This window comes from Canis lupus, chromosome 26 (genome assembly GCF_048164855.1).
Source record: "Canis lupus baileyi chromosome 26, mCanLup2.hap1, whole genome shotgun sequence".
NCBI lineage: Eukaryota > Metazoa > Chordata > Mammalia > Carnivora > Canidae > Canis > Canis lupus.
The window spans coordinates 21702411-21724707 of record NC_132863.1 but is presented as its reverse complement, the minus strand read 5'-3'; the positions used below and the strand labels follow the sequence as shown (position 1 = coordinate 21724707).

Here is a 22297-nt window from a genome sequence, read left to right as displayed (position 1 = left end):
AGCTGACTCCATCCCTGACTCCATGGGGAGGAAGGTAACCAGACAGGGAAATGCCTGCATTCCATTTCCTGAGCTGTCCAGGGTAGCCACGTGACCCAATCCCAGCCAATGGCAGTCAGGTTCAGGACTTAGCCCAAATGCTGAGAAGTCTGGACGCATAAAACCTGGGAGGGCTGGCGGCTGGAGTTGCTGGCAGCCCTCCTGCCTCCCTTGGGAACGGGGCCGAGGCAGAGAAGGCAGAGCTTGGAGGTGGAGAGATCCAACTGCTGATGTAGCTCAGTACCTCCAGTCCAGCTGCGCCTGAAGCCAACTGCCCGAGGCTTTTCAGGCCCAGGAGCCTATACATACCTTTATCACTTACAGTCAGTTTCAAGTGGATTTTCTGTTGCTTACAATCGGAAGAATAGTGACTGTTTAGTTGGAGTTACTTGATTCTATTTTACCATCAATAGTAAGATAATTTTTTAAAGGAAAATATTATATCCATTTATTTAAATAACAGCTTTTTGATGAAAAAAGCATATCAGGTATGCCCTTAAAAGACTGACAGTATGGCAGCCCAGGTGGCTTAGCGGTTTAGCCCCACCTTCAGCCCAGGGCATGATCCTGGAGACCCAGGATGGAGTTCTTGCATGGAGCCTACTCCTCCCTCTACTTGTGTCTCTGCCTCTCTCTCTCTCTCTCTGTGTCTCTCATGAATGAATAAATAAATAAAATCTTAAGAAAAAAAAAGACTGACAATAGTATGCTTTTGTTAATAAAATTGTCTCTTTTAGCGATTTGATCAAAGTTCTTCATATTTAGAGTCTAAACTTTCTTTGGAAGAATCTGGCAATTTTTACTTCTAATTGCATCACCTGGCTGGCGATAGACTGTAAACTTAACCTTATGTTTTCATGTGGCGTCATTTTAGAAGTCTTGTTAAGTGATAATTAGGGATCCAAGCTGGTAAAATTCCATCAGGCTTGACTGCAACCACCGGAACCACTGGATAGCCCACAGTGAAGACACTTAATCACCCTCCGCCCACTGATTGGCATGTTTCTTAGACATCGGTTGTGGAGCATATCCTCATCCCAAAAAACGTTAAGATGCCAGTGTGGGGCTGGTCTGTCAGAACTAGTTCTGATGGAGTTATCATTTCCTGCAGGACAGGCACCAAGCTAAGCAGAACAGAGTTATGACCTTGGGCAAGTAACATCACCAGGCTATTTCTGTGTTGCCTTGTCTGTAGATGAAAATAATAGCTTCACGAGGTGTTGGGAAGATTTAATGAAAAAATCTGTGTAACACTCTTAGAACAGTGTTGGCATATAAGGACTGCCCAATACTTATCAGTTATTGTTTTTTTTTTTTTAAATTTTTATTTATTTATGATAGTCACATAGAGAGAGAGAGGCAGAGACACAGGCAGAGGGAGAAGCAGGCTCCATGCACCGGGAGCCCGACGTGGGATTCGATCCCGAGTCTCCAGGATCGCGCCCTGGGCCAAAGGCAGGCGCCAAACCGCTGCGCCACCCAGGGATCCCACTTATCAGTTATTGTTGTTTTAATTCTCACACCTACCCTTTGAGGTCAAGAGGATGATCCTACTCTGTGGTTTAGAAACTGAGATCAAAGACATGGAGGGACATGTCCCAGGTCACTCATCTGGGAAGGAGATGTTGGATCTGGGACTCAAAGTCACCCTGCCCAGTACCCAGGCTTATGTTTTTGACCATAATGCCACATGGACCTCCAAGGGTACAGGCTGGGGCAGACCAGGAGAACTTGAGGTCTAGTTCTTAGACATGGAGCAAGGAAAAGTCAGACTTACTCACCAGCCAAGCTCACTGTCCAGACCACTGTCTTAGTCTGATTGTGGAATCGTGGACCTTTGAGAACTCCAGAGAGAGAAAACATCATGGCCTTTGAAGAGATGGGACTTGTCCAAGGCCATGCAGCTAGAGAGTGATAGAGCTCTGGCTGGAACTCCCCATTCCCTGACTCCTCACATATCCTCATGCTTCATAGCCCACCCCTTCCCCCCAGCCCACGTCCCCCTGCCTTGCTCCTTGCAGGGTCTCAACATTCACTGGCATTTCAAATATGTACTTTGGAATCAGGCCATCCTTGGATTTGAATCCTCCTTCTGCCACTTATTAACTACATAATCCTGAGCCTTACAGTCCTCACCTGTTCAATGGGCTACCAAAGCCCATCTCATGGAGTTAGCACAAAGTTTTGGGGGACATCAGGGCTGAGTACAACCTGGCACAGAATTTGCATGCAGCAGCCATTTCCCCCCTCACCTCCTATGCAACATAACTACTAATATTAATAATCTGAAATAAAATGAATAATAAGGATAATGGGCAGAAAAGAAAAGCAGATACTGAAAGTTTCTTATTGAACATATATATATATATAATTGTGGCCGTGAAAAGTAACAAACTGAACACATACAAAATTATAGTTTTGTAAATAAGAAAATTGTAATGAATTAATACTTTTAAGTCACTTTTTTTTTTTTTTTTTTTTTGTAAAAAGGAAAAAGAGCAGATTAAGAAACACTTGCAAAGGGATCCCTGGGTGGCGCAGCGGTTTAGCGCCTGCCTTTGGCCCAGGGCGCGATCCTGGAGACCCGGGATCGAATCCCACGTCGGGCTCCCTGCATGGAGCCTGCTTCTCCCTCTGCCTGTGTCTCTGCCTCTCTCTCTCTCTCTCTGTGTGACTATCATAAATGAATAAAAAAAAAAATTAAAAAAATTAAAAAAAAAAAGAAACACTTGCAAAAGAGTGAACCCATGGTGGTCAGAGTGTGTGATGTGCACAGGCCAGTATGAGGCTCCTGGAGCTTGGCTTTGGCCTCTGGCAGTCACAGAGTTGGCGCTGCCTGTCCTCCATCTGCTGTTTAAATGCAAGGGTCTGGGGAGCACTGCATGGAGCACCAGCGGCTGAAGTTGAGTTGAACCATTCCCAGCTGTTACTAAACTTGAAGCCAATGTCTGTGGTTGATTCTGGGTATGTTGGGAGCCAAGTGTACAATGGGGTTTTCTGGACTACCTTCCGTGTCGAACCCAGTGTTTATCATAGTTCATGTTGTCTTCTAATGTGCTAATCTCATATTCAACCTTACAGTAACAGCAGTGATTGTTTAGAACGTAGACTAACAAAATATTTTGACTGGGAGGAGAAATTTCATCACCAGCTTCAGTGAGAGCTGCCAGTGCAGAGTGATAATAAAAAGCAGACTCACTTTTAGAGGTTTCATTAGTGTTTTTCAACTTTGTGCAGATGACGCTCCTTCGTTGCCTGCACTGGGCAGATCTACCTCTGCCCCCCCCCCCCATTCCCCCCATGCCAGTACTCCACTGTGCTCATCTCATGTGTTGTTTTGATGATCAGAACATGATTTAACCACTGGGCATCCCCAGGAAGGGGTGAATGAGGAAGGGAGGCAGGCAGCTGGGAACAGGGAGCCATGGCTTCTGAGTCCTAGGCCTAACTCAATTTATAACATGCTGTGTGTCTTAGGGAAGTCACACCCTCTCTTAGGCCGTGAATGCTCTGTAGCGGCCCCTCATGTGAAGGGAGCTGAATGCCTGTGCTCTGGCAGCCCCTAACTCCCAACGACCCCTGCCATTGGAGCTACATTGTGGTTGCCCTGTGGCCACCCCGTTTCCAGCCTGTAAGAAATGCCTTCCTAGCGTCCCGCTGTTGCAGAGGCCCCACAGCTCCAGGCTGGGGCCCCAAATGACATCTCTTCATCCTGTCAGTCAGCCGTCTTCTTTCTGGTGGGCTATGCTACAGCAGAGCTTGGTTAGAAAACAGCCTCATTTCCTGCCTGGAACCTCTGCTCCCCTCCCACTTTTCATCTGATGGCTCTCTGACCAGCTGTGGAACACCAGACTGCCTGGAAGAGAACACACACTCAGGCGTACACCCTAACTTCACATTGATCTAGCCAAGGGTAGATCTCGTGGAAGCAAGGAGGTCACAGGGCAAGAGCAGATGCAGTTGAGGGTGGCCCAGCTTCTTCCTGTCCTTAGGGTTCTCTGTGGGGCCTCAGTTGCTATTTCTAGGTAGCTCCTTCCAGAGCAGAGAAAAAGGCTGAGTTCTTGCTATGCCACAAAGTCTTTTATACTTGGGTTTCATCAAAGTCCAAGAGAACATACATAACAATGGAGGCAGGTTCTCAAAAGGAATGTTTACCAAGGTCGAATTCTCTGGTTTCTGAGGCTTTATTTAGTACCTCCATTTCCAGCCCTCTAGTGACCTAAGTTGTCTTCCCAAGCTCACCTGGCATTGAAGGACCCTCCATGTCTTTTTGTGGCTTGATAGTTCATTTCTTTTTATGGCTGAATAATACTCCATTGTCTGGGTACAATAGTTTGCTTACCCACTCACCAATGAAGAACATTTTGGTTGTTTCCGGTTCTTAGATATTATGAATAAAGCTGCTATAAACATTCACACGTTTTTCATGTAGATGTAACTTTTCTTAAGATTTATTTATTATTTGAGAGAAAGTGCATGTGCATGTGCACGCACACACGTGGAGGGAGGGGCAGAAGGAGAGGAAGAGAGGAAATCCCAAGGAGACTCTGCACTGAGGGCAGAGCCTGACATGGGGCTTGATCTCACCACCCTGAGATCATGCCCCGAGCCAAAATCAAAAGTTGGACACTTAACCACCCAAGCCACCCACGTGCCCCTACACACAACTTTTCAATGCAATTGGGTATGTTGGAGCACAACTGCTGGATTGCATAGTAAGAATATATTTACTTTTGTAAGAACTACCAAATTGTCTTCCAAGGTGACTGTACCATTTTGCATCCCTGTCAGCAATGAATGAGAATTTCTATCACTTTTTATCTTTGCCAGTTTTTGGTATTATCAGTTTCGTGGATATTAGCCATTGTAAAGGTATGAAGTGATATCTCATTTTAATTCACAATCCCCTAATGGCATGGTATTGAGCATCTTTGATATACGTATTTGCAATCTGTATATTTTCCTTGGTGATGTGTCTGTTCAGATCTTTTGCCCATTTTTGAATTAGGTTTTTTTTCTTATTATTGAGTTTTAAATACTCTTTGCATATTTTGGGTACCAGTCCTTTATCAAATATGTTTTGCAAATATCTTCAGTCTGGAGAAGTGGCTTATCTTTCCAATCTCCTAACATTTTTCCACAAAGCTGAAGTTTTAACTTTTAACAAAGTCCAATGGAATCATTTTTTTCTCCTATGGATTTTTTTTAAAGATTTTATTTACTTATTTGACAGAGTGTGCACAAGCAAGGGGAGTGGCAGGCAGAAGGAAAGGAAGAAGCAGGCTCCCTGCTGAGCAGAAGCCCAATGTGGGGCTCGATTCCAGGACCCTAGAATCATGACCTGAGCTGAAGGCAGGCGGTCAACCAACTGAACCACCCAGGTGCCTCATATGGATTGTGCTTTTAGTGTTGAATTTAAAAATTAACTGACAAACCCAAGGTCACTCAGATTTGCTCTTATGTTAGATTCTATAGTTTTGTACTTTATACTCTAAGATACATTTTGAGTTAGTTTTGTAACAAGCATAAGGGCTGAATCTAGCTTCACTTTTTTTGTATATGGATGCCCAATTGTTCTAGCACCATTTGTTGAAAAGATTATCCTTTCACCATTGAATTGCCTTTACTCTTTTGTCAAAGATCAGTTGACTACATTTGTGTGGGTCTATTTCTGAGCTTTGTTCTGTTTCACTGATCGATCTGTGTATTTTTTCACCAATGTGACACTGTCTTGATTACTGTAGATCTATATGGTAGGCCTTAAAGTCGGGTAGTGTGAATCCTCTGAATTCACAGAGTCTGAATTCACAGAATGAAGACTTCATTCTTCTTCAGTACTGTGTTGGCCATTCTGGGCCCTTTGCCTTTTCATATATTAAGTTAGGTCGTCAATATGAAAAAAAAAAGCTTACTGGGTTTTCATTGGGATTATGTTGAATTTATAGATGGAATTAGGGAGAACTGACATTTTAAAAATATTTAGTCTGTCTATCCATGCACACGAACTCTCTTCTACATTTATTTATATCTTTGATTCCTTTCACTGGAGTTTTATAATCTTCTTTATATAAAGCTTATACCTATTTTGTTGGACAGATGCCTCCACATTTCATTATTTTTGCTGCTAATGTAAATGGTATTGTGTTTCCAACTACTCATTGCTGGCAATGGAAAGCAACTGACCTTTACATACTAACTTTATATCCTGTGACCTTCTTATAATCACTTAATATTTCCAGATTTTTTTGGTCAAATTTCTGGGATTTTATACATAGACAGCCATGTCCACCATGCACAAAGACAGTTTTATTTATGCCCTCCCCCTGCATATATATATACTTTTCTTTTCTTACTGAATTAACTAGAACTTCAGTCCAACGTTGAATAGGAGTGGTGAGAGGGGACAACTTCACATATTCTTAACTTAAGGGGGAAAGTATCCAGTGTCTCTCCAATAAATATGATGCTAACCATAGGATTATGGTAAACATTCTCTATCAATGTTTGAGAATGTTCCCTATTAACCATAAGTTGAAAGTTTTTATAATGAACGGGTGTTGGATTTTGTCAAACGCTTTTTCTGCATCTACTGATAGATCATGATTTTTCTCCTTCAGCCTGTTAATGTGATCATGTTGAATGACCGAATCAGATTTCCATACCTAGAATAAGTCTTATTTGGTCAGGTTGTGTAAGTCTTTTTTATATATTGCTAGATTTGATTTGCTAATATTTTTTGAGTATTTTTGCATCTACATTCATGAAAGATATTGGTTTGTAATATTCCTTCCTTATAAATGTCTTAATATGGTTTTTGTCTATTTCTTTAGTAAATATTGGCCTATTCAAATTATTTCTCCTTTTATGAGTTTAGGTGGTTTGTATCTTTCAAGGAATTGGCCCACTTCATCTACGTTAACAAATTTATGGGCATAAAGCTCTTCATAATATTCCTTTATTATCCTTTCAACGACCCCTCCTTCATGTCTGATATTTGTAATTTGTTCTTTCTTTTTTCTTGGTTAGCTTGGGAGGCTTATGAATTTTAATTATTTTTTTCCCCAAAGAACCAGTTTCAGTTTTGATCTCTACTGATCTCCTATTTTCAATTTCATTGATTTCTATTTTTTTAAAGATTTATTTGAGATGGACGCATATCTGGAAAACCAAAAACTACCAAAACTGGAACAGGAAGAAATAGAAAACCTGAACAGGCCAATAATCAGGAGGAAATTGAAGCAGTCATCAAAAACCTCCCAAGACACAAAAGTCCAGGGCCAGATGGCTTTCCAGGGGAATTCTATCAAACGTTTAAAGAAGAAATAATACCTATTCTCCTAAAGCTGTTTCGAAAGGTAGAAAGGGATGGAATACTTCCAAATTCATTTTATGAGGCCAGCATCACCTTAATTCCCAAGACCCCACCAAAAGGAGAATTACAGACCAATATCCCTGACGAACACAGATGCAAAAAGTCTCAACAAGATACTAGCCAGCAGGATCCAACAATACATCAAGAAAATGATTCACCATGACCAAGTGGGATTTATCCCCGGGATGCAAGGCTGGTTCAACACTCATAAAACAATCAACATGATAGATGATATCAACAAGAAAAAAAACAAGAACCATATGATCCTCTCAATAGATGCAGAGAAAGCAGTTGACAAAAGAGCATCCATTCCTGATCAAAACTCTTCAGAGTGTAGGGATAGAGGGAACATTCCTCAGCATCTTAAAAGCCATCTATGAAAAGCCCACAGCAAATATCATTCTCAATGGGGAAGCACTGGGAGCCTTTCCCCTAAAATCAGGAACAAGACAGGGATGTCCACTCTCACCACTGCTATTCAACATAGTACTAGAAGTTCTAGCCTCAGCAATAAGACAACAAAAAGAAATGAAAGGCATTCAAATTGGCAAAGAGGAAGTCAAACTCTTCCTCTTTGCAGATGACATGATACTGTACATAGAAAACCCAAAAGACTCCTCCCCAAGGTTGCTGGAACTCATACAGCAATTTGGGAGTGTGGCAGGATACAAAATCAATGCCCAGAAATCAATGGCATTTCTATACACTAACCATGAAACTGAAGAAAGAGAAAAGGAGTCAATCCCATTTACAATTGCACCAAAAGCATAAGATACCTAGGAATAAACCTAACCAAAGAGGTAAAGGATCTATACCCTAAAAACTACAGAACTCTTCTGAAAGAAACTGAGGAAGACACAAAGAGATGGAAAAATATTCCATGCTCATGGATTGGAAGAATTAATACTGTGAAAATATCAATGCTACCCAGGGCAATTTACACATATAATGCAATCCCTATCAAAATACCATGGACTTTCTTCAGAGAGTTGGAACAAATAATCTTAAGATTTGTATGGAATCAGAAAAGACCCCGAATAGCCAGGGACGTACTGAAAAAGAAAACCAGAGCTGGGGGCATCACAATGCCGGATTTCAGGTTGTACTACAAAGCTGTGATCATCAGGACAGTATGGTACTGGCACAAAAACAGACACATAGATCAATGGAACAGAATAGAGAACCCAGAAGAGGGCCCTCAACTCTATGGGCAACTAATATTTGACAAAGCAGGAAAGACTATCCACTGGAAAAAGGACAGTCTCTTCAATAAATGGTGCTGGGAAAATTGGACAGCCACGTGCGGAAGAATGAAAGTAGACCATTCTCTTACACCAAACACAAAGATAAACTCAAAATGGTTGAAAGATCTAAATATGAGACAAGAATCCATCAAAATCCTGGAGGAGAACACAGGCAACACCCTTTTTGAACTTGGCCACAGCAACTTCTTTCAAGATACATTCATGAAGGCCAGGGAAACAAAAGCAAAATGAATTATTGGGACTTCATCAAGATAAAAAGCTTCTGCACAGCAAAAGAAACAGTCGACAAAACTAAAAGACAACCTACAGAATGGGAGAAGATATTTGCAAATGACCTATCAGATAAAGGGCTAGTATCCAAGATCTATAAAGAACTTAATAAACTCAACAGCAAAGAAACAAACAATCCAATCATGAAATGGGCAAAAGACATGAACAGAAATCTCACAGAGGAAGACATAGACATGGCCAACAAGCACATGAGAAAATCTCCGCATCACCTGCCATCAGGGAAATACAAATCAAAACCACAATGAGATACCACCTCACACCAGTGAGAATGGGGCAAATTAACAAGGCAGGAAACAACAAATGTTGGAGAGGATGTGGAGAAAGGGGGACCCTCTTGCACTGTTGGTGGGAATGTGAACTGGTACAGCCACTCTGGAAAACTGTGTGGAGGTTCCTCAAAGAATAGAACTGCCCTACGACCCAGCAATTGCACTGCTGGGGATTTACCCCAAAGATACAGATGCATAAAACGCCGGGATACCAGCACCCCAATGTTTATAGCAGTAATATCCACAGTAGCCAAACTGTGGAAGGAGCCTCAGTGTCCATCGAGAGATGAAAGGATAAAGAAGCTGTGGTCTATGTATACAATGGAATATTCCTCAGCCATTAGAAACTACGAATACCCACCATTTGCTTCGACGTGGATGGAACTGGAGGGTATTATGCTGAGTGAAGTAGGTCAATCGGAGAAGGACAAACATTATATGGTCTCATTCATTTGGGGAATATAAAAAATAGTGAAAGGGAATAAAGGCGAAAGGAGAGAAAATGAGTGGGAAATATCAGTGAGGGAGACAGAACATGAGAGGCTCCTAACTCTGGGAAACAATTAAGGGGTGGTGGAAAGGGAGGTGGGTGGGGGGATGGGGCGCCTGGGTGACAGGCACTGAGGGGGGCACTTAACAGGATGAGCACTGGGTGTTATGCTATATGTTGGCAAATCGAAATCCAATAAAAAATGTACAAAAAAAAGAAAGATTTGAAAGAGAGAGAAAACACTTGAGAGAGCGCATGAATGGGGATTGGGGAGCAGAGGGAGAAGAGGTTCCCAGCAGAGCAGGAAACTACACAGGGCTCCAACCCAGGACATAGGATCATGACCTGAGCCAGAGGCAGACAGTTAACTGACTGAACTACCCGCCACCCCAATTTCCTTGATTTCTGATTTAATTTTTTATTATTTCTTTTCTTCTGCTTATATAGCTCTTCCTTCTCTATTTTATTTTTTATTTAAATTCAAGTTAGTTAACAAATAGTGTAGTATTGTTTTCAACTCAGGAGTAGAATTTAGTGATTCATCACTTACATATAATACCCAGTGCTCATCACAAGTGTCCTCCTTAATATCCATCACCTATTTAGCCCACCCCTGCCCACCTCCAATCTAGCAACCCTCAGTTTGTTCTCTATAGTTGAGTCTCTTACAGTTTGCCTCCCACTCTGTTTTTATCCTATTTTATTTTTACTTCTCTTCCCTATGTTCATGTTTTGTTTTTTAAATTCCACATGAGTGAAATCATATCTTTCTCTGACTTATTCTTATTTCTTATTTCTTATTCTTATCTTAGCATAATGCCCTCTGGTTTCATCCATGTTGTTGCAAATGGCAAGATTTCATTCTTTCTGATCATATCTCTTTTAGTCATTCATCAGTCGACGGACACCTTCTCTAGTTTATTAAGGTGGAAGCTTAGATTGTTGATTTCAGATCTTTTCTGATATACATATTTAATGCAATAAATTTCCCTCTAAGCATGGCTTTTCATACATTTTGTTGTGTTTTCATTTAACTCAAAATATTTATATATTTCTTGAGACTTCTTTGATCCATGCATTATTTAGAAGTATGTTGCTTAATCTCCAAATATGTTAGATTTTCCAGCTATCTCTCTGTTATACATTTCCAATTTAATTCCATTGTGGTCTAAGAGCAAACTTCATATGATTTCTATTCTTTCAAAACTTTTCAGGTGTGTTTTATGGCCCAGAATGTGGTCTTCTTCTTTTTTTTTTTTTTTTAAGATTTTGTTTATGAGAGAGAGAGAGAGAGGCAGAGACACAGGCAGAGGGAGAAGCAGGCTCCATGCAGGGAGCCTGACGTGGGACTCCATCCTGGGTCTCCAGGATCAGGCCCTGAGCTGAAGGCGGCGCTAAACCACTGAGCCACCCAGGCTGCCCTGTATGTTTTTTTAATTAGGCTCCATGCCCAACATGAGGCTTAAAACTCAGGACCCTGAGGTCAAGAGCGGCATGCTCTATCAAATGATCCAGGCAGGTGCCCCAAACACAAAGACTTTATCTTTCATTTGTATAGACCTGAGTTTCTAACCTATAATCATTTTACTTCTCCCTGAAGAACTTTTAATATTTTTTGGAAGGCAGGTCTACTGGCCACAACTTCCTTTGGTTTTTGTCTAAGACTATTTCTCCTACACTTTTGAATGATAATTTTGCTGATTACAGAATTGTAGGCTGGTTTCTTTCAACACTTTAAATATTTCACTCCACTCTTCTTGCTTGCATGGTTTCTAATTGCGAAATCTAATGTAATGCTCATCCTTGTTCCTTGATAGGTAAGGTACATTTTGTTCCACTTTGGCTTCTTTCAAACATTTTTTCTTTGTCTTTGTTTTCCTGCAATTTGACTTTTTTAAGTTTACTTTTTTTTTTTTTTTTTTTTTTTTAGTAATCTCTGCATACAACATGGAGCCCAAGGATCAATAGTTGCATGCTCTTCTGAGTCAGCCAGGCACCCCTATTTTCCTGCAATTTGAATAGGATACACTTAGGTGTAGATTTTTGGTGTTTCTTCTGCTTGGTATTTTCTGAGCTTCCTGGATTTGTGGTCTGGTGTCTATCATTAATTCTGGAAAACTCTAAGCCATTACCACTACTTCTTTCTCTCTCTTCTCCTTCTAGTTTTCCTGCTTTATGTATGCACTTTTTTTTTTACTGTATAATTATTTTTAATGTCCAGTGTTTATAACATGAGGGCCAGAGCTTTCTCCTCAACTCAAGTTTATAAATATTTGATTGGCTTATGAGGCCAATAGGGATATTTCTTGTCTAATTTGGTTTCTGGGAAGACTTCATTAGTTCCTCAGTGTTCATCTGATCAAATGGAATTATGTTCATCTTCTCTAGCTCTTTTTCATATTCCTCTATCCTGGTCTAGAGAGAGACAAAAACTCAGCACAACTTTTCGCATCTTCTTTTTCTTCAGTATCCACCTGAACAGTTTATTTATCCTCTGGCAAAGGAAGCTTCTTCTCAAAGTCATCTACCAAGCCAGGCTTTATCACACTGGCCTTGTAGTTAGCCCAGTTGATAGCAGGTGGTTTCTCAGGGAGCATAGCCAATCTGGAGGTAAGAGGCTCATTCTACAATTTCAGGAGTTAGCAATGGCCTTCTGGTTTGGGGGTATGATTTTCCCCCAAGCTACCTAATCGATGGCTTTTAGAGCAAGTTTTCACCCAGCCATCTTGAGATCCTTCACCAACCCTGGCAGCCCACAGTCCACCTATGCTACACCTTTTGTAAATGTCCCACAGTTCCTAGATATTTTTCATTTTTTTCATTATTTTTTCCAGCTTTATTGAGATATAGCATATAACATTGTGTAATGTTAGGTGTACAGCATGATGATTTGACATATATTGCAAAGTATGGCCACAATAGGGTTAGTTAACACCTCCATCATTTTGCATGATTACTACTTCTCTTTTTTTCTGGTGAGAACATTATAGATCTACTTTCCTAGCAACCTCCAAGTACATAATACAGTATTGTTAGCTATAGTCACCCTTGCTATATGTTAGATCCTCAAAACATATTTATCTTCTAAAAGTTTGTAACATTTAACCAAATATCTCCAGTTTCCTTCATCCCTCACCCTTAGAAACCACCATTCTACTCTCTGTGTCTGTGAATTTGGCTGTTAGGTGCACACTATTTTAGGATTTTTATGAGTTCTTGGTTTGGGGTTCATGCAGCCTCTTTAATCTGTAGGTTTATGTCTTTTGCCAAATTTGGGAAGCTTTCTGCTATTATTTAAGTATATTTTCTGCACTCCTTCTCTTCTTAAGGGATTCCAGTGACAGACATATATTTTGGTATTTTCCCACAGACCCCTAAAGTTCTGTTCATTTGTTGTTTTTTTGTTCAGATTGTAGGATTTTTAGTGGTCTGTCTCCAAGGTCCTGCTTTCCTTTGTCTCTGTCATCTCTAATGGGTCTCTAATAAATAAAATCTTTTAAAAATAAATAATAAAATCCTTGTTAGATAATCCCAACATCTATGTCATCTTGATGTTAACATTTGTTTGTTTTTTGTTTTTTAGAATTAAGGTAAGCTCTGCCCAACATGGAGCTCAAATTCACGGCCCAGAGATCAAGAGTCACTCACTATACTGACTGAGCCAGCCAGGCACCATATGTTAGCCATCTGTTGATTGCCCTTTCTCATTCCAGTTCAGCCTTCTTCTGGCTTTTGGTATGATGCATATTTTATTTTATCCTGGACTTTTTGGGTATTATATTACGAGTTAGTGGTTCCTTTTAAAAACTATTTTAGTATGTATTTGACTTGTTCAAGTTCAAAATGAAAACCATGGCTCACTTTTGTGGCCTGTGTTTGAATGTCAGTTTAGTTTTAAATAAGTCCTATTTTTTAAAAAGATTTTATTATTTATTCATGAGAGATACAGAGAGAGGGGTAGAGACACAGGCAGAGGAAGAAGCAGGGTCCCTGTGGGGAGCCCGATGTGGTACCCAATCCCAGGACCCCGGGATCACGACCTGAGCCAAAGACAGACGCTCAACCCCTGAACCACCCAGGAGTCCCCAAATCAGTCCTATTTTAGTCTGCCCTATGGTGTGCTACCCAGAGGCCAATCTGAAACAGTACAGTCTTCTACATCATAGTTCAATTCTCAAAGCTTTCTATGTTAATTCTGGTGGGTTTCACACATAGGTCACTTGTAGGTGTGCCCTGGACTTCATACACAAATTCAAACAATCTCTTTCTGCAGCTCCCTCTTCTTTGTTACCCTCCCCCCACACCCTAGCTGTGACGGGGTGGGTGCTGCCTCTGTTACCTTTGCTTAGTGCAAGGATAGCAACAGAGCTCTACCCTGCTGTTACAACACTCCATGGGGATGGGAGAGAGGGATTCACGCTGATTGCATTTGTGCAGAATGGGGCTGGCTGACAAGAGCTCCACATCAGTCCTCACTAGTAAGGGGAGAGGACTACTCACATAGTAGTACATAGGAGGGATGGTGGACAGGCTCCACGCCACAGCCTCCCCAAAGCCAGCTGAAAAGGGAGGGCTGTGGCTTATTTTATGGTGTTTGCCCAAGAAAGAGCAAGTATTGTCAAAAGGTCTTTCAGGGCACCTGGGTGGCTCAAGTGGTTGAGTGTCTGCCTTTGGGTCAGGACGTGATCCAGGGATCTTGGGATCTAGTCCCACAATGGTCTCCCTGCAGGAAGCCTGCCTCTCCCCCTGCCTATATCTTTGCCTCTCTCTTTGGGTCTCTCATGAATAAATATATTTAAAAAAAAAAAAGTCTTTCATTGCTGTCCTTCCCAGCCTTTGACTCCAGAAGGGTGGGCTTTTGTTGGGACTTTGTGCTTTGGTGATGGTTTTGGGTTTGACCTTCTCTGGTGTCCAGGATAGGATCTAGTAAGTAGTAAAGCTCGTGAGGTCTCCCAACTAGGTTATCACTTGAGACCTAAGTTGTCTAGCCAGTTTTATCTTTTTTCCACCATCAGAACAGTCTGATAGTTGCTTTACATATTTTGTCAAGTTTTTGGTTGTAGTAAGTAGAAGGAATAGGGTAGAATCCACTTACTCATCTTGTTTGGAAACGGAAGCCCCATATATTTTTTCAAAATCAACTTTTTGAGGTATAATTTACATGCACTAAAACGTATCCATTTATAATACACATTTCCATGAGTTTCAACAAAGGTATATATATACCCATGCAACCACAATCAAAATAGAGAACATTCTCATCTCCCCAAAAGTTTCCTTTGTGCCTTTTCCCAAGCAATTTCCCTCCTCCCAGGCCTGACAAGCACTGATCTATGTGACGATGGATTAGATTTGTCTTTTCCAGAGTTTCAGATAAAATCAAACAGAATGTATTCTTTGATAAAAGTCTACCTTTTTTTCGTTCAGTGTATCTGAGATTCATATGTACCACTAGGTGTATCAGCAGTTCATTCCTTTTCATTTCTTAGTAGGATTCCATTATTTTTTTGTCTGTGCTTTCGTCTGGGTTGTTGCCATCCTCTGCTCTTACCTGGCAAACTTCAAAAGCCAATGACCCCCCAGTAGCTCCCCCAGCCACCGCTGCTGCGTTTCTGCTCTCAGAGCTCCTTCTGTGATTCAAGGGAGAAAAAGCTTGCTACATCATTTAATGTTAGTACTTCCTTCAAGGCAGGGGTAGGATACAATTTCAGAATAAAAAGGATGGTTTCTTCTGGATTTCTTCTCTATCCTGGTCTAGAGAGAGACAAAAACTCAGCACAACTTTTCGCATCTTCTTTTTCTTCAGTAAAGAAAGAGCAGAGCACTGATCTGCTCTGTCATATGCTTACTAATCATGGGCTCAGACCAAAGTATATGAAAACAATCACTCTCTTGGCAGGGAATTTTAGGGGTTTATAACTTTGGTCTTATAGTGTTGTGTCCTCTGAATTAGTAATAAGAGTATGGATATGCTCTTCATTTTATGCAAAAATAACTACCAGATCACAGTGATGCATAACTAACACCATCCCTCCATGTTGAATTCCCAGTGGCTTGTGATGAACTGGGTATCTCGCCAAACACACTTATCCACATTGTCAGGTTCTCTGTCTTCTGTCTAACCCATGCCCTCATATCCCTAGCAGAAGAAATTCGGTATTCCATGCATCTGATTCCTTTGTTGTTGTTGTTGTTGTTTTTTCCCATCTGATTCCATTGTGATGGCAAGTGACACACTAGCCAGGGGATGATCTGACCTTGTATTCTCTCCTGGCTAGTTACATTTACAAAGTGGATTCATGATTTCTCTGACTGCTGTCTTCACCAAATTCTGCATTCAGACTCACAAATGAAGTGCTAAGTGGTTTTTATATAGGAAAACAAAGCAAGTTTTGTTTTCTACCAGTGCAAAGTTGGGTATACTCTTTTTAAAAATAATATTTCCCATTTAGCAAAGTCCTAAGGTAAATAGATGGTTGCCAGGTTTCTAGTTATACTGGTTTCTGTACTATCTATCTGTTCAGACACAAGCTCCTTTTAAAATGTGCCTAGTCAGAATTTCTTCATATACTGCAACCAAAACAACATATTGCAACAGATGGAATACAGAAGTAGATGTGAGAATTCAGCTGTCTTCTATTAAGCCAGGCATTAAAGAGATTGGCAAAAAAATAAAATAAAATAAAATAATGACATTCTTTTGTTATTTTATTTTTAATTTTTTTAGAGAGAGAGAGCATGTGAGCACAGGGCAGGGGTGGGCAGAGAGGGAGAATCTTGTTTTTTTTTTAATTAAAAAATATTTTTTTGCATATTTTTTATTGGAGTTCAATTTGCCAACCTATAGCATAACACCCAGTGCTCATCCCATCAAGTGCCCCCTTCAGTGCCCATCACCCAGTGCCCCCAAGCCCCTGCCCACCTCCCCTTCCATTACCCCTTGTTCGTTTCCCAGAGTTAGAGGAGTTGCAGAGGGAGAATCTTAAGCAGGCTCAAAGCTCTGCACTGGGCTCACCAGGGCTCATTCTCACAACCCTGGAATCATGACCTGAGCCAAAATCAAGATTTGGACACTTAACTGACTGAGCCACCCAGGCACCCCAATGCCACTCTCTTGTTTCATGAGAAAATGTATTTGTGGAAAATTTAGCTATCAAATAATACGAGAGAAACTTTCAAACTAAAGAACACGTTTCCACATGAAAGTTCAGCACAGTAAATGCAAAACAGGAGGAGATAAAGACAAAAAAAAAAAAAAAAAAAGAAGACCCACATTAGGCCTATTATGAAACTTTATCATACCACAGATAAGCAAAAGACCCTAGAAGATTTCAGAAGGATAAAAGCAATCACATATAAAGAAACAAATCAAAATGGTATCACCCTTCTCAACAACACTGGAAACTAGAAGACAATGCAGCAATACCTTCATTCTTAGGGAAAATAATTAGCAATCTACAATAATATTCTCAACTAAACTATTATTTGGTCGTGAGGGTAGAAGAAAGACATTTTTGGACATCATGTGGTAGAGTATTATAGTAATAGTCCCCAACGAATTACAACTCCCTTTTCCCCTATCCTTTTGTGATGTTACTTTGCTGATTCTCCCAGTGAGAGGAGTCTATTTCTTCATCCGCTTGAGTCTGAGCTGGCCATGTGACTTTTTTTAACCAACAGAACATGGCAGAAGGGATACTGTGTAAGTTCCACAGCCAAGGTTTTAAAGAAGCCTTGAACTATCTCATCTTCTGGATCAGAGACCATTATGGAACTGGGACCACCATATTGTGAAGGTGGGACACATCTATCTACTGGAAGATGAGACCACAAGAGAAGACATCTAAAAGTGAGGCATCAACACAAAGCAATATAATGTGAAATTCTTAGTTTAATGGTGTCTATTAGATTCATTTTCTTTCAAATTGTTTATGTATTACCTATATTGTATATTTATTTTATATTTTTATTATATTTATATATTATTTAAGATAGGAAGTTTTTATATTTTGCAAATATTTTCTCTTCATTATAGCTTGTCTTTTGTTCATGGTATCTTTCAAGATATAGTTTTGCTTTTTTAGGGTCACATCTATTAATCATTTCCTTTGTCTTTATGTTGTTGAGATTTTTTAAAAGATTTATTGGAGGGGGGAGGCACAATGGAAAAGGGAGAGAATCCTCAAGCAGACTCCCCTCTGAGGGTGGACCTTGACACAGGGCTTGATCCCAGGACCCTGAGGTCAAACCTAAGCTGAAATCAAAAGTCCAATGCTCAACTGACTGAGCAGCAGAGGTGGGAAGGGGCTGAGGGAGAGGCAGAGAATCTCCATAGACTCCTTGCTGAGCTCGGAGCCTGATGCAGGACTTGATCTCACAACCCTGAGATCATGACTTGAGCTGAAATCAAGAGTTTGATACTTAACTAGTCAGTTAAGCCATCCAAGTGCCCCTCCCCCCTTTAAAAATATTATTTTTTTGAGAGAGAGAAACAGAGCATGAGCCATGGGTGTGGCAGAGGGAGAGAGAGAAGCAGGTTCTCCACTGAGCAGGGAGCCCAATGTGGGGCTGGATCCCAGAACCCTGAGATCACGACCTGAACCAAAGGCAGACGCTTAACCAAGCTACCCAGGAGCCCCTATCAAGGGGCCCCTTATTTTCTTTCTTAATCCTCACCACTACCACTACCACCAAACCAGAATGAACAACTGGTGCGAGAGAGCAATCATTGTCAAAGTGAGAACTTAGTTTTAATAGTTGTTTCTAGGGAGTGGTCTGGAGTTCGGAGAGCCAGGCAAGGAGCTGCTGCTTTTCTATTGACTTTTTCCCTCACAGTCCAGCCTAAAGGTTACATCGATAAAGTGTACCCTGAATCTACTTACTCTCCTCACTTCTACCAGTCTGGTCAAGGCTTCTATCACCTCTGGCCTAAATGACCCCAGCACCTGGCTCGTTGGTGTCCTGCCTCCACCCTTGCCCTTGTTTCAGCTATCCATTGCTAAGAAATAAATTACTTCAAGACCAATTTATTAAATCTCACAATTCTTTGGTTTTCTTGAGCTGAGGGAGGTGGTTCCTCTATTCATGTGATGTTGCTGGGCCTGTGGGCATTTGTGGGCAGAATATCCAAGGGACTCACCAAACTTGGCTGGCAGTTGGTACTGGCAGTTGGCTGGGTCTTCAGCCAGGATTCTGGGCTGTGGGTCTCAATTCTCCTCTGTGTGGCCTGTAACGTGGACCCAAGAGCTAGTGTTCTAAGAGGAAGGGAGTCTCTTAAAGCCTAAGCTTGGAAGTCCCAGAATATCCCTTCTGCTGTCTTCTACAGGTCAAAGCAGCCACAAGACCAGCCCAGACTCAAGGGGAGTGGAGGAATCAGAGGGGGCCATCTTTGGAGACTAGTTACCAAGATCTCCTTCAGTCTATTTTCCATTTTCCAGAGACTTTTTTTTTTTTTTTTTTTTAAAGATTTATTTGAGAGAGGGACTCCTGGGTGGCTCAGGGGTTGAGCAGCTTAGGGCATGATCCCAGGCCAGGGATTGAGTCTCACATCAGGCTCCTTGGGAGGAGCCTGCTTCTCCCTCTGCCTGTGTCTCTGCCTTTCTCTCTGTGTTTTTCATGAATAAATAAAATCTTTACAAAAAAAAAAAAAGAGATTTGAGAGAGAGAGAGCACACCCGTGTAAGAGATTGTGTGAACAAGGGGAGGGCCAGAGAGAGAGAGAGAATCCAAATAGACTCCCCTCTGAGCGTGGAGCCTGACACATCTCAATCCCAGGACCCATGAGATCATGACCTGAGCCACAAAGGGGTCAGACACCCAACCGACTGGGCCCACCCTGGAGACACCCTCCAGAGACATCTGTTAAAAACAAATAGACATCACTCCCCTGCTAATCCACCAATGATATCATCATACTCACAATACCTGCCATTTAATGCCCTGCCTTACCTGGCTCCTGCTCAATCCTGTCCTTCATACTTCTGTTCTCCTCACATTGGTCCTTACTGTCTTCCCCAGCACCCCTAACTCACCACCCTAAACTTTTGTATTTACTGTTCCACCCACCTGGAATGGTTTTCCTCCAAGCCTCACTTGGATACTTGACATTATTTATTCATTCACGTTTTGGGTCTCCACTAGAATTTAAGGTCCTTGCCAGCAGTGCCTTTCTTGGTTCTGACACCTAGAAAAGCATTCATCACAGGCTGGCATACCATAAATATACTCTATGGTTAACTGAAATTGATTTCCCTAAATCTTTGGCACATACTGCCATCGGAAATGTATGAATTAATTTTAAAACATGCGAACTACAGTGGTAATTAGCATACAGATCCAACAGTGTACTAGTTCTACATACCCACTGGCTAATATTTCTACCTTCCTAATAAAGCTGACAGCTGCTTTCCTGTGTGTCCTGTGGGGCAGCTGCTGCAAGCTCAGCCTCTGACGGGTCCGTCATCAATCTGGCCTATGCATGCATGGAACTCAGGGAACTCAGAGGAACTTATCAGACACACTCTGGGTAGAAGCCAGGGGAGTGCTGCCCTTGGCATTTTTACTTTAATCCATTTTGGTGTCAGCTGTCCCTCATTAATTCACTGAATTTAATTAGAGGGCTGAATGAGAATCCCTAAACTATGGCACCTAAGAAACTACTGTAGTCCAACACTGTCAATCAAAATGAACCCACATATCCGGGAAGCAGGCACACATTAAGGGTATTATCATTACAGAGACACATCCCATGTATCAAAGATAAAGCTAGGTCCAACACAATATTAACAAACCTTGCTTATTCATAAACTTGCAGCAGGAGAATCCTTCTGCCATCACCCTTGTTTCAGCAGGGATTCAAAGGTGTCGGGGAGTACATTTTATTGAGTAAAAAGGAAATGCTGTCTTACTGAAAACTGTTTTACAAGGGTAGGATCAGTGGAGTGAGGGAGATTTACTGGTCTTCCAATACATTTGGCCATCATCCTCAGTCAGCTGCAAGGGGGCAAGTGAGCAGTTTGGGGATGTTTCAAAAGAGGAAAGGGTGGAGGGTTTTCTGTGGTCAGCCATTTCCTGAAAGAAGTGGGGGTCGACAGGATGCTTATTTATAGTCAAACTGTCATCATGGTTATTGGGGGTGGGGGGTGGCTGCTTTTCTGCAGAAAGTCTCTCACATGATTATCAAATTTAAAATAATTGCAATTTTAGAGCTGAAAGTCATCCTAAAATTCATGGGCTCACTTTGACCCATGGTCCCCACCCTAAGTCCATTCAATGAGTGGGAAACCTCAGAAACAGCGTAATTGGGTGTTTAAGGCTTAGCGATGGTCAGAAGCAGAATCAGTTTTCCTGGATCCTAGGGCTGTGAATATAACCACCATGCTTCTCAGATATCAACGAAGGAAAACAATGAAAATACAGTCAGTAGCAACATCAACCAGTTCTAGCTGGGCCCAGGAATACCCCTGGCTCCTTTATTAACAGAATCCTGAACCAGTCTGTTGCAGGGCTCAGGGACTCTGGGCTTCAGGGGAGTTTAAGCCCCTCCTCAGTACTGGAAGGAGAGTCCTCAATTGGCTCAAACCAATGAATGCTCCACAGATCTCATTCTTGTCAGTGAACATTAGGGAAAAGTGGATGGGGTGGTGGGGTGGTAAGGGGGCATCTGGAAAAGAAAGATAGAGGGTTTTTTTTTTTAAAGATTTTATTTATTCACGAGAGACACAGAGAGAAAGGCAGAGACACAGGGAGAGAGAGGAGAAGCAGGCTCTCCTGCTTCTTCTCCTGCTTCTCCTCTTCTTCTCCCCTGCAGGGAGCCCATTGTGGGACTCGATCCCAGGTCTCCAGGATCACACCCTGAGCCAAAGGCAGATGCTCAACCACTGAGCCACCCAGGAGTCCCAGATTAAGGGCTTTTTAAGAGCCCGTGGAGGTAATACTTTCTGCCATGGGGTTTGTTTTCTGTGTATGGGAAATAGGTTCATACAATTTGGCAAGGTGAATTGGAACTCAAAATCTTTTGACCCTACAATCCCCCTTCTAGTATGCTATCCTACAGAATCAACCTACTTAGGAAAGAAAAAAAAACCCAACACATTCTAAGATGTATCGGCTTTTTGTTTTAGTAAAAGCAAAGAATTGGAAGTACCCGAAGTATCCAACAACAGGGCATAGGAAACACCGTGAAAGACTTTGAAACAAGTCCCCCTACACATATACCGCTCCATCCGCAGCTAATGGGGTCTTCTACCTAGGCACAAACTCTTCGGGTTACCTTATCATGAGGTAAACTGAGGGAAACAGATAATGCAGGTGCTTTTTGTCCATATACATGCAAAATGTACTTTATAAAGTCCTAAATGTAAAAGATTATTACTCTGTAGCTCTTGGCCAATTTTGCCAGTTGTGTATCTATGAAGCAAGTACATTTCAGCATTCCTACTAAGCTAATTATATTTTATTCTTTGGAGTCTCCTTTGAACCAATTAAGACATCTTACTGGGGATCCTTGGGTGGCTCAGCGGTTTGGCACCTATCTTCAGCCCAGGGCCTGATCCTGGAGTCCCGGGATGGA

The 22297-nt window shown here is 41.6% G+C and overlaps 1 protein-coding gene and 1 long non-coding RNA gene across 8 annotated transcripts in view; one reads left to right on the top strand and one right to left on the bottom strand.

The window, feature by feature from the left end:
• FKBP1A (FKBP prolyl isomerase 1A) overlaps positions 1 to 22297 on the bottom strand; it is a 58946-nt gene that overhangs the window by 8398 nt on the left and 28251 nt on the right. The window contains exon 4 of one of the 2 annotated variants that reach the window (XR_012018422.1): positions 18866 to 18952. The gene's annotated coding sequence lies outside the window, so the exon portion shown is untranslated. Of the gene's footprint in view, positions 1 to 18732; positions 18953 to 22297 lie in introns of those variants that run through there. The other variant, XM_072800374.1, reaches the window with a different exon arrangement.
• Positions 1 to 22297, top strand: part of LOC140618229 (uncharacterized) — a 51067-nt gene that overhangs the window by 1739 nt on the left and 27031 nt on the right. For 5 of the 6 annotated variants that reach the window (XR_012018430.1, XR_012018428.1, XR_012018425.1 and 2 more), the window contains exons 2-4: positions 5273 to 5420; positions 13310 to 13461; positions 17407 to 17575. This is a non-coding gene — a long non-coding RNA (uncharacterized lncRNA). The remainder of the gene's footprint in view (positions 1 to 5272; positions 5421 to 13309; positions 13462 to 17406; positions 17576 to 22297) is intronic. The other variant, XR_012018426.1, reaches the window with a different exon arrangement.